A 13,457-nucleotide genomic window follows, 5' to 3' on the forward strand; every position below is an offset into this window, starting at 1 on the left:
TTCCATGGTTTCAATTCTTGTCAGAGTTTCCTTTCTACTCTGAGCATAATTAAGGTGGTTAGCATCAAGTCTTTGCCTCGTAGGCCCAATGGCTGGCCTTCCTTGGCAATAATATCTGCTTTTTTCCCCCCTTGAATTGGCCATACTTTTCAGTTCTTTTGTATGTTTTATAAATTTTTATTGAAAACTGGGTGTTTTGCCGAGCATGGTAGCACACACCTTTAATCCCAGCACTCCAGGAGGCAGAGGCAGGCGGATCTCTATGAGTTTGAGGCCAGCCTGGTCTACAAAGGAAATCCAGGACAGCCAGGGCTGCACAGAGAATCCCTGTCTCAAAACAAAAACAAAACAAAGAAAAGAAAACAAAATAAAACTGGGTATTTTGAATATTACAATGTGGTGACTCTAGAAACCTGATTCCCTCAAGATTTCAATAAACTGGCGTTTGTTGCCGACTATAGCTGCAGACTGCGTTCCTGTGGGGTCACAAAACTTTCTGATTTCTCAGCAGTGAACCAGTGGCCTTGTAGATTTTGCTAAATGCCAAAATTTAGCATTTTTACCCTGATAGCTGTTTTTTGTTTGCTTGTTCTTTTCTGTTTTGAATAGTTTGGCTGGCCTTGCTATCTTAATGCTTGGTCCGGTGGAGAGAGCAGGGTGTGGAACCTCCTGCTCCTTGGTTTTCTCCTACATCACCTGGTGTTGACTAGTGACTCTGCCAGCCCTTGTGCTGAGCGCTGTACATGAACCATCTCATTTAATCCTTACACTAAGGCAGGGGTAGAGACTCTACTATGTTCCCAGCACTCCAGAGCCTAAAACAAGAGGATTGCCATGAATTTGAGGCCAATATAGGCTACATGAAATACTCTGAGCTACAGTGTAACACTTTGTCTCAAAATAAAAACAACAACAAAAATGAGACGGGGGGGGGGGGGGGGGGGGGGGAAGAGAGAGAGAGAGAGAGAGAGAGAGAGAGAGAGAGAGAGAGAGAGAGAGAGAGAATATTGTTCAGTCAGCAAGAAAGTAGTGAAGCTGCCTTTTAAAAGGCTAGTCTCTCTCACTTCTGAGTCTGCCCTTAATCAGGACACGTTGGGACTCCTGAATAGCTCCTAAATTACCAAGGATTCCCCCAGAAAAACTAGCTGACTGGGTCATATGATGAGCAGGTGTAGGTGTCCCTTGCTGCCACACAAGCTGTATTCTCTGACATGGTTTCCTCAGGCCCCACTGCCTGGTACCATCTCCAAAACAAACACTGGTGAGCGCTGACCCAGCAAGCTGGGAGCGGTTTTGTGTTTATCTTCTGTGGCTCAGCCTGTCCTTCATCTCGGGTTCAATGTGGAAGGTGTGACAAATGTTGACTTTGTTACAAGGTGCTGCAGTCCTGGCAAAAGAATTCTCTGAAGATTCTTAGACATGAAGAAATCTGAGTGGCAGAATTCAGCCAGGCAGCTGAGAAAAAAAAAAATGGGATCAGGCAGCCCGGAGCCAACATGTCTGACCTTCTAATAAGTAGGAAGGTGAGGGAAGACAAACCGCTACGCCACAGCCTTGTTTTCCATCTGTCAGACATGGCTCGACCCTACAGTCTTAGCTCTCTCCACTTGGGTTTCTCTGTTGTGCTCAATCCAAATTCTTCTTTAGAAAAAAGAAAAAGAAAAAGAAGAAAAAGAATTTCAATTTTTATTTTACTTTATGTATATAAGTGTTTGCCTGCGCAAATATGTGTGCGCCGTATGCATGCTTGGGACCTATAGAAGTCTCAGAGACCGTGGAGTTGAAACCATGGATGGTTGTGAACCACAATGTGAGTGATGAGCGCCGGACCCTGGGTCCTCTGCAAGAACAGCAAGTGCTCTTAAACTACTGAGAGCTAGCTCTCCAGACCCTCGGTCTGAGTTTTAAAAATCTAGTCAGGGGAAAGATACAGGTGTTACCTTATGCCACATCTGGCCAGCTACCAAGGGCTGCGGGAGCACTGCTCAGGACCGTGAAGCAGGTTCAGAGGTTCAGAGGAATGCAGTCATCCACAGGACTCGGGAGGCAGAACTGGAGCAGCCCAGGTTCTAGGTGACTGTCATGCTTGGTGGCTCTATAGTAGAGCTCACATAAGCAGCAAGTGCAAGGCAACAGAGTTAAGTGCAAGTGCTGAAGTGCTATGAAAAGCTAACATGGTGTGCGCATGGGCAGTTTCAGGAACTGAGAATCCTGGTCTCCTATTTATATGCAAACTTCTGGTTCTCTCTCTCTCTCTCTCTTCCCCTCCCCCCCAAGACAGGGTTTCTCTGTGTAGCCTTGGCTGTCCAGGACAGGCTGGCCTTGAGCTCACAGCGATCCACCTGCCTCTGCCTCCTGAGTGCTGGGATTAAAGGTGTGCGCCACCACGCCCGGCTCTGATTCTCATTAACTGGAAACTGATACCTTGCAAATGCATGCACAGAGCTGCAAGGAAGCCCGAGGGCTGCGCCTCAGCCACTGGAGGAAGAGAAGACAGGAAGTGAACAGTGGCCACTTCGCTGCCTCACCTTGCTTTCCCATCTGTGTGCTTTGCTTATAGCTTCATGCTTTATGAAGTCGATATAGTTCAATCAATCATCAGGAACAAATTGTGGACCCACCTAAAGGATGTGACCCTTCTTTCTGAGAAAGGAGGAAAAAAGAGTGATGTCTTCCAAACTTAGTTACTTCCAAGATCTTCAGAAAAAGCCCCAAACCAGATCAGCAGACCAATTGTTACACCAAGAATTCAAAGCAGGAAGAAAACCTAGCACCGTGGATCATTAACCCTTAGCTTTTTATCCACCTGACCAAGGCTGGCCTTGAGCCCCTCATACACTTTCCTTCCTCCTCCTTTGTAGTGCTGGAATCACAGTGCACTGCCATATCAGGCTACTTTTCAAGAGAATGCTTAAAATACTAGTGATTAAGTGGAAATCTACTCTTTCATCGAATGGATGGCATGCTAAGTGGCTAAAAAAAAAAACTCCTGAAGCCACACGCCTGAGTCCAGTCCCATGTGGTTCTAATTAACCATTGGACTTGGCTTCTTTGCTTCAGGACAGTAACAGCCACCCAACAGGCTGCCGTGAAGGTGAAGTCACACACAGCAAGCGCCTAAGACGTGGCTGGCACCCAGTGTACACCATCCAAATGTTGCTATCTAATGCCTAAAAAGGTATCAAAGTAGATACTGGTACACAAGACGACCAAGCATTATAAACAATAAAATATACACAAAATGGTGTCTCAAACCAGGGCCAAAATTATAAATGTGTAACTTCTCAAAGAGCTGGCTAAGGTAGGATGCTGTGCTGTCTTGTCTTCCGGTCCTCCAGCCCCAGCTCCGCCTCTTCCCTCTTCTAAGCAGAATGTTCTCTAGTTGTCTGGCTCAGCTCCTGGCCTCTGTCCTTTTACAGAGAATTCAAAGAATGGATAATGGGAAAAGAAGATTAAATTGTTCTACATAATTAAGAGCTGATGTGGGAAAGGGTGGGGGGTGGGGGTAGGGGGACAAGGCCAGGTGAAAAGAACAAAAGCAAACTTTGGACTAAGTATTTTGGGATGCAGAGTTCAGAGTCAGGGAAAGACACCCCCGGGGACTTCTCAGAGGCTGCCGTGGGTCACAGACTGGCTCTCCCTGGATGCCCTTCAATGGGTGCAAAGGAAAACGAAAACTACTTGACTTCTGATTGCTGAACTGTGTTTCCATGGATACGACTCAGTAAAACCAACACATATGCACTGTCCCACACTGATTTTATGTACATTACATGCATGTGAGTAGGTATAATGAAATTACATATATACTCGATAGAAGTGGGAAATAAATTAACATATGCAAAAATCTCCATATTCATTTCTGTTTCCACACACAGATCGTGTAAAAATAACTGTGGACAGAAGCTGTAGCCCAACGAACTCAAAAGGCCTTAAAAAAATAAGATATGCGTGTAATACATATTTAAAAAGCTTGGAAAGTTTTTAAATAGTCATTTTAACTGTTATGCTTGGAAGGCATGTGTGTGCGTGCGCGCACGAGCGAATGTGTGCATGTGTGCATGTGTGTGTGTGTGTGTGTGTGTGTTGTGATCATCCACATACACTTGTGCAACCTCACTCATGTTTTAAGCAAAAGAGACCCAAGTTCACACTTACAGGATGTCCTTCAGCAAGACTCCGAAGCTGGCAAGGTACGGCAGTTCACTGAGATTCCAGCGGTTGGGAGGCAGAGGCAGGAAACCCAGGACCTCAAAGCGCTCCAAAGTGACAGAGACCCTGTCTCAAATAAAGAGGTTCTTAATCTTCTTGAGCCTCAGATTCATCAATAAACTGGAGATGACTGCTCCCCTAGAGAGCTGAAGTAATTGACTGAAGCATAGCAAATGCACCACGGACGGCACAAGACTCACACACACGCCAGTGTGCCAAATCCTGAAAGGGGCAACCTTGCGACAGCATAGCCTCAAGTGTCCTTATTACCCACACCTTGCCTTTCTTTTCTGTTTATTTTTTCTTTACACTGTATTTATTCAGTGTATGCATCTGAGTAGGGAGCCCTTGGCAGGTGAATGGAGGTCAAAGGACAACTTTCAGGAGTCCATTTTTTCCTACAATCTATGGGTCCTACCATGTGGGTCCTGGGTATTGAGCTTAGGTCATCAGGTTTGTTGGCAGAGTCCTTTACCCTCTGAGTCATCTCGAGAGCCCCCATTTTCTTTCTTTTTTTCATATCTTGTGTGTGTGTGTGTGTGTGTGTGTTTGGTGTGTGTGTCTGTGTAAGCATGTTTGCATGTGTGTGGGCAGAGCATGGGTGCACGGGCCTGTGGAGGCTCAAGGTTGACATCAGGATCATCCCCGACTGCTCTTATTCATCTTAGCCACTGAGACAAGGTCTCACGATCAAGCCAAGGCTTAGCCATCTGGCTAGTCCCAGATTGCTCTGGGAATAGATCTTGTTCCAGATGGGGCCACTATGACCACCCAGCATGGGTTCTAGGATCTCAAATCCAGTCCTCAAGCTTGTAAGCTCTCCAGTGAGCCACCCCTCCTTAAACTCCACCTCTTTTCCTTCTTCAAGAATGGAGTCTTGAGCTGGTGGGATGGCTCAATGGTTAACTGCCCTCACTGACTGCTCCTCCAGAGGACTTGGATGTGGCTCTCAGCACCCACATGGTGGCTTACAATCATCTGTAACTCCAGTTCCATGGAATCCAATGCCATATTTTGGCCACCACAGGCACCAGGCACACATAGAAATACATTCAGGCTGATACTAATACTAGTACTAGAAAATCACTGAGGTTATGGTCAGTAATCGAAGAAGTCAGACCCTTCTTTGCTGACAAAGCACACTGCCTTCAGCTCAGCATCGCACAAGACTCCTTGCTCTCTAGGCCAGGAATAGAGATTGTCCCAGGCTCAGCTAAAGCAAAGCTACAAGAAATTGGACAAGAGCTTGCCAGTGCCACTGCTGAAGCCTTGCCACTGGATCCCGCTGTAAGAGGAGCCCTAAGTCAGGGCTGCTAAGGCTGGTGTGGATGTAAGAAGTGCAGTGAAAGAGGAGAGACTGAACACTCCAGACGGTTGTTGTCCATACTGGTAGTTAAGGACCAGAAGAGGTTTGACTCAGAATGGAAATAGAAAATTCCCTGCCTGGGAAGGTAGAGTGAGCTGGACAAACAGATTTGAAGGGAATCTTGGGGGCTGTTTTCTGAAGTTCAGAAAAAGTATCGGAATGGTTCTCAAACACCTACCAAGCCAGGGTCAGCCAAGTTTTCAGACAAGGCTGGTGTGTTCATTATTCAGTAAATGACTGGACTCGGGCCCTGTGTCTGTGGTCCCATGACCATGGGTTTGACCAACTACTGATCAAAAAATACTTTGGGAAAGGGGACTGCATCCCTTCTGAACATATACAGGCGCACTAAACAAAAATAGTGCAACAGCTACTCACCAAGGTCTTTGTGTTAGGTATTACGAGCCTACAGACAACTCAAAGTCTACCTGAGGGTTCTCATAGGCCCTATGAGGCGCTGGGCTCTATAGACTTTGGGAGGCAGAGTGGAGTTTGTATTATATTCTGAAAGTAAGAGGGTGCTTTCAAGGGGGCCATGTGGGGGAGAGAGGAAGATCTGAACCACTTAAGCGGATGTGTGGGCCCCGGAAGAGGAAGTGGGAGCCCCTGGAGCTGGGGTTACAGACAATTATAAGCCAAGCTGGGTACATGGGTGCTGGAGATCACAGTCTAGCCCTCTGGAAGAGCAGTACGTGCTCTTAACCACATTGCTCCAGCCCATGCATCACTCTTTAGAAAGGAGCGTGAGAGAGAACCCAGTAAAAGCAGGCTAGGAGGTAATGTCAGAATCTAAGCAAGAAAGAATGGAGGCAGGTTCTGTTGTTTTGTCTTGTTTTTGGAACAGGGCCTCACTATGTAACACTGACCAACCAGAAACTTGCTATGGAAATGAGAGTGGCCTTGAACTCTCAGAGAACTGCCCACCATTCCTTCTGAGTGCTAAGATTAAAGGCATGTGTCAGGATGCTTGGTATGGTGACAGTTTTGACTAGGGTGACAGCACCAGCAAAGGACCACTAGACAATAAGCATTATACATTTGGGAGGTAGAGCTAACAGTACTCTGATGGGTTAAGTGTAGGAGGTGAGACGGTGGCATGTGGTGGGAGGGGCGTAAGGAGGATCCAGGGACAATGCCCAGATTTCTGACCTGAGGAAAAGACTGGATGGCAGTGGCACTGGCAGACTGGCAGACAAGGAGAAATTAGAGTTCTGTGTTGGCAGAGGTTAAGTTTGTCACATCTGTGAGATAGCCATCTGTAGTTTTGTGATCAGATAAAAATGGTAATGGTTAAGAAAATAATAACACTGTCTCTCCCATTTCTTCCAGGTGTTCTGACAATATTCTTATTTATTAAAATACAATGAGAAGTAAAAAGGAGTTTGAAATGTTGGCTCAGGCTTATTATCCAACTGTGCTGGGATTTTCCAGGGGTGGGGGTGGGGTGGGGTGGGGAAATCAATGTACTAAATGAAGATGACCTTGGGCAGAAGAAATGAGAACTTGATGTCACCTCTCAACATATGTGTACATAAGACATATAAGGGAGGAGAAAGCTGCCCCCCTCACTGCTCTGACACTGTTCCTGTGCACAGGGGCCCCTTGCCTGCACCCCCTCTGTGTGCTAACAGATCTCTCTGCAGCTACATGGAGACTTTAACTGTTGGTCTGCACCATTTCCCAAAAATGCACTGCAACAGAACCTTGCTACAAAGTGAAACTAACAGTGGTTCCTCCGCCTGGAAGGGAGGCTGGAAATACCTAAAACAACAACAGCAAACCGAGCACAATTTGTTTCCCATCTTTAAGGTCCTTTCCATTCCAGGAAGAATTTAAAAGCTAGGATGTTGCTGGTAGTTTAATGGTACGGCCTAATAAATGTTTATTATTAGGCTTATACTTATTACAGTAGTATTTGTTTACCCACTTTCCCAATCAATAAAGACACAAATACCTGCTACATGTTAGACTAGCCTTATCCCCTGGGGCACGGCAGACGTCACCTCCTACGCTACCTTCCATTATCTCCCAGCCTTCATCCCATGCCATCTGCTTCTAATAATTTCTATTTCTGCTACCTCCCACTCATATCCCAAAACACTTGCTAAGGTTGTCCATCTGAGCCGTTTCTTTCCACATGGAACTTCAGAGTGATTTCTCCTCCTTCTTCCTCCTTCCATCTTCCTCCCATCTGTTTCTCCTTCCCAAGAGCCTTCTCTCCCAGAGCCCCACCCCCACCCCATCCCCCCCCCCCCCCCCCGTGAACTTTGGCCACACCCACCCCATTCTGCCCAGCCCAGGTTTTGGCCTTTTAATCAGTCAATCAGAAATAATTTCTTAGGAAAGGCTAAACACATAGTTGAAGTATGTGATTTGTTCGTAAACAGTAAAAATCTCAGGGTCAAGCAATTAACAAATACAAAGCGGCAGACCATACTCCAACACCAGGAGTTTGAAAGTCAAAGCAGCTGTGTACTGGTGGCCACCTGTACAACACTGGTCAACACCCACCTGGTCTTGTGCCACCATGCCCAGCCCTGTCTGGCTATTTTCATAACTTATTTGTGTTTGCTACAAAACAATACAAACAGCGGCGAAGCTCACTTATTATGCCCACAAGCTATGGTAACAAGCCAGGCAGGGTGGCTCATACCTGCAGCCTCAGCCCTCAGGAGGAAAGCCATGAGTTTGAGACCAGCCTTGGCTACTGACAGATCCTGTCTCAAAAGGAGGTGGGGGTGGGAAAGGCATGAATAAATGGCTCTGTCTGTAAGGCACTTGCCACACAAGCATGAAGAGCCAACCCAGAGCCCACATAGAAAAGTCCAGTGTGGTGGCACAGGTTTGTAATTCCAACTGGGGAGGAAGAGACGGGCAGATGGCTGGGTCTCACAGGCCTGGCCTACTTGACAAGCCCCAGTCAGTCAGAGACCTTGTTTCAGAAACAGTGCTTGAGCTGTCTTCTGGCTTCCACAAGTGTTCTTGCTCACATGTGTGTATGTATGCACATGTACACACACACACACACACACCTCTGCCTCAAACAAAGGACAAAGATACAGTGATTACTTTTTCTCAATTTCTCCCCTTAGAGTTTTTGTTGTTGTTATTGTTGCTGCTGCTGCTGCTGCTGCTGCTGTCATCTCCTCTCTCAGCTCACCCACAACAACTGTTTCTCTGTATAGCCCTAGCTGGCCTGGAAGTTGCTCTGTAGACCAGGCTGGCCTCGAACTCATAGAGATCCGTCTGCCTCTACCTCCCCAGTGCTGGGATTAAAGACGTGTACTAGAATGTTCAGTCTTGAAGTGTTTATTTTAAGAATTGTGCTTTCAAAATCTCCACAGTGGGAGCTGGAGAGATGGCTCAGAGGTTAAGAGCACTGTCTGTTCTTCCTAAGGTCCTGAGTTCAGTTTCCAGCAACCACATGGTGGCTCACAACCATCTATAATGAGATCTGGTGCCCTCTTCTGGAGTGCAGGCACACATGCAGGCAGAACACTGTACACATAATAAAGAAATATTTTTTTTTCCTAATCTCCACAGTTCTCTCTGTGAGCAACCATTGCTGATGAGACTCCTACCCCACTGTCAAAAAGTCAGACTACACATCCTGACCACCTTTCCAGCCTCAGCCCTAGTTATCTCTGTGTGACAGTTTACCCACTAGCAATGTGTATGCGATTCCTTCCTCTCAGCTGTAGGCTAGAGCCAGTGATATGCTTGTAAAGAATAAAACACAGAAACAGTGTGAGATACACACAGTGGTGACTGGCTTTTTGACAGTCTCCCTTGCCCATTCTGAGGAAGCAGCCATCATGGCAGGAAACAGGAAACGCCTGAGGTCTAAGTTCAACCATCCTGAGGAGCTGGGTTCAGCCATCAGTGCCTGAGTGAGCTGGGAAGTAGATCCCTCCAGGCCAGGCCATGTGATGCCTTGTATGGAACCCTGAACCAGAAGTCACAAGCTAGCCACCCTTGGCTTGCGGGCCCACCGAAACTGAGATAACGACAGAGCACTGCGTTGAGTCATGTGTAAGCTATGCTATTTGTTATGCAACAGTAGATAACTAATATGTTAGCCCAACGGGGCGGTTACAAGGATAAAATAATACAAAGCACCTAGGCCAGGTAGAGTCACATGCCTGTGACTGGGGTTAGAGGATCCAGAGTTCAGCGTCATTCTTGACTACATGGGGAAGCCTTGTCACTTTCCTAAATTTTCAGTTTTGAAACAGGGTTTTAAAAGCAGGGGGCGGGGAATTGTCTAGATAAATACCTGACGCCATCTGTATCCCCGGCCACTACCACAGTACAGACACCCACAGCTTCACAGCTAGATCCCTGCCGTGGCTTTGCACAGCTTTCTTGGCTTTGTTGACATCTAGTTATCTTTTTAAAACGTAATCATGAAATAAAATCTTCAAAAACTTTCTATTCCTGAAAGGAAATAGACAAAATTACCATTCAAAGCCCTGCAGGCTGCCCCATCCTATAGTGTTGGAGGAAGAAAAAAAAAACTGATTCCTCAACGTATTTCTCTACCTTTCCATGCACACCATGGCATGTGTGCCCCCAAAACTGAATAAATGTGAAATAAATGATTATGTTTGTTGGAAATTTTAATCTTCGCAATAAAAGCAACAGAGGGGCTGAAGAGATGGTTCAATAGTTAAGAGCACTGGCTGCTCTTCCAGAAGATCTGGGTTTGATTCCCAGCACCCACATAAGAATCTCAAACTCCAGTTCCATGGCTCTGTCAGGAAATGGCCCTACTGGAACAGCACAGGCTAACAAATAAAAAGCCCGGTGCCAGAGTGGCTTACCTCTTTTGTGGCTGTTGGCCAGTGACTTCCATTGCTAAACATCACAGGATATTGTCACTGCTCTTGGTTATCCTCCAGAATTTGATGATAAAAGCCTATTGCTGAAGACACAACATGCTTGAGTCATAAAACCATGATGAAACCCAACTGGTACTGACCTGGAAGCTTCATCGCTACGATCTAGCCTTCATAGTGCTAGAAAGTGCTAAGCACACTGTCCGAGGGAGAAAAGTAATCCTCTCCAGCTGCAAACCCTGCAAGCTCCAACAGTGACTGGCCTGGAAAGACATGCATTGGAGCAACAGCCACAAGCAACCGCTGGTGCCTTCACAGGAACTGTGGAGGTTTGTGTGAGAATGGGCCGCCACAGGCCCATGTATTTCATGCTTAGTCCCCAGTTGTTGAACTGTTGGAGATGGAGTAGTAGGTGTGGCCTTGTTGGAGGTGTGTCACTGGGAGTAGGCTTTGAGGCTTTAAAAGCCTGTGCCAAGCCTAGTCTGTCTCTCACTCTCTGCCTCTGTCTCTCCTGTCTCTCTCTGTCTCTGTCTCTCTGTCCAGATCAGGATGTAGAGCCCTCAGTCCTCTGCCTGTTTGCCACCTGATCTGCAGGTAGGACAGAGAGACAGAAACAGAAAGACTGGGCTTTTGAAAACCTCAGGGGTTTCTCTTCATAGCAATAGAAAGTAACCAGGACAATAACCAACCACTTTCATACTGGATTTAACTCCTGCTTCACAAGATGAAACCCATACCTGGCACCACTATCCGGCTATGGCTAGACAGGTCATGGGCTCTAGGAGAGAACACACTACTTTTCTTCTGCAAGTCTGGATCAAGTGAAGCTCAACTTGGCGCCTGATTTCATGACTCTGAGACTAAAAGTCTCATACTCTACTGACTGAGCTATCCAGGCACCTGTCTTTTGGTTGTGAACCTAGCCTTTGTAACGGCTGAGCCACCTCTCTAGCCCTAGACTGGCGTTGTCAAGTCCACTTCCAGAGAAGAACACAGGACATAGGAACTTTTGTTAGGGCCCCTAAGAAAGTCTTAGGTCAGTCTGCCTCCCCACAGAAAAGCAAGCCACCTCTGTAGTATCTTTGGTCCTTTCAATGAACATTCATTCACTCACTTATTTGCTTTATAGAAAGTTGACAGACTTTTGTTTTGTTTTTTTTGTTTTGTTTTGTTTTTTTCCAGACAGGGTTTCTCTGTGTAGCCTTGGCTGACCTGGATTCTTTGTAGATCAGGCTTACCTCGAACTCAGAGATCCACCTGCCTCTCCAAATACTGGGGTTATTGACATGTGTCACCATGCCCAGCTCAAGACAGATTTTAATGAGAGGGCAAACTGAAAAAGCAAATATATCTTTGGGCCCGCAAGTTCACTAAGTAAAAGCACTTGCTGCAAAGCCTGCCTTGAGGTCAGATGTCCACGGAGACCGGGAGGAGGCACATGGGTCCATGGAACTGGACTTACAGGGTGTTGTGAGCCGCCTGATGTAGACGCGGGGACCAAACTCCAGTCCCCTGGAAGAGCAGCAAGTGCTCCTAACGTCTGAGCCACCTCTCCAGCCCCTAGAGACTAAATTTCTTAATAGATTGAGTGCCCTTAATTACTTCTAGTTATGTTAAAGGCACAGGTTTCTTCAGTGAAAACTGGACACACAAATTATGCGAGGCAAAGACTGATATACATAATGACAATGTATCAAGGCTGACAGAAATGCTGTCTTTACATGCATTATCCACTATAATCTTGAACAGGTTACTGAAAAGTGAATCTTGCACAGCTTAATGAAATGTGAGCTGCTACTGTGGAACTGCTTATCAAATATACCATCACTGTTAGGAAACGGCTTACTTATATTTGTCTGGAATTCCAGATGTCATGGCCACCTGCACAATTTTAATTTAGAAGACTGCATAGTAACTACAAATTGTATGCCTTGTTTAAAAAAAAAGTCAACACAAAAAAGCTGTGCTACTTGGTAAAGCCTCTCCTAAGCACGCTCTTTTCCTGATTGATCCTGCTTTGCTCTGATCACTGAACTTACTCATAAGCTGAACTATATTCCTGGTATTCTTCATTATCTTTTCTTCATGACCAAATTCTCAAGAATGTATTTGCTTGCTCTGCACAAGCAGCTCTTATCTTGCAGCCTGTTTGTATTCTAAATGTCTTAAACATAGGACTGTGTACATCTCTCCACATGACAACCAGTCCACATTGGATTCTCAGAATGTTGCCGCCTAATGAGTCCTGAGAGGACTTATGCACTGATAATGATTCTAGGAACATCTGCAGAAAAACAGACCCGTGGAGAATAAACAAAGGACTTTTATTACAAATTTTGACTATTCCCTGCCCACTTAACTAAGTTAGGGTATGTTTTAGTTGTCAAAAATGTTACTTATGTGCAACAGTTTGTATTGATTACTTGAAAGGCAGAATTGCTGCTATTACTTTGAAAGGTACTTTGTGTTTCAAATCTTACAAATACCATTTAGGGAAGGCATTTTTTTCCAATTTATTGATAAGAAGTTTAAATTTAAAAAAATAAGCTATTTGTTTAAGACCACTTAACAAATAAATTGCAAATGGGCCATAACACCAGACTGAAAAAGAAAAAAAATATATAATGTATATTACATGTTATATATAATATATATCATCACACACAATTACAAGTAACTAAATATTTAAAAAGAAATATAGTCTCCAAACTTTGTTCCCCTCTAATTTTTTTTCTCCAAAATATTTTTATTGGTTATTTGGGAATGTTACATCATGAACCCTAAGCACACTCTCTTCCTAGTTCTCCAAGGTCCACCCCTACCCCCTTATGACCTCCCTATCCCACCCTACCCCCCAAAAAAGGAGATAGAAAAATCACAAAAACAAAAAATAAGTCCAATTTTTGTTGCCTATATATTCACTGGAGCATGGTCGAACTCCAAGCAGACAACCCCTTTAAAAAAAATGAGTTCTTCTTTGACAGGTGGCTTTCTGTCTAAGCTGTTGCCATTTGGCAGGGGTGGGGAAGTGGGAGGGTGGA

The sequence above is a fragment of the Acomys minous genome (assembly GCF_964271855.1).
Source record: "Acomys minous genome assembly, chromosome: 5".
Classification (NCBI taxonomy): domain Eukaryota; kingdom Metazoa; phylum Chordata; class Mammalia; order Rodentia; family Muridae; genus Acomys; species Acomys minous.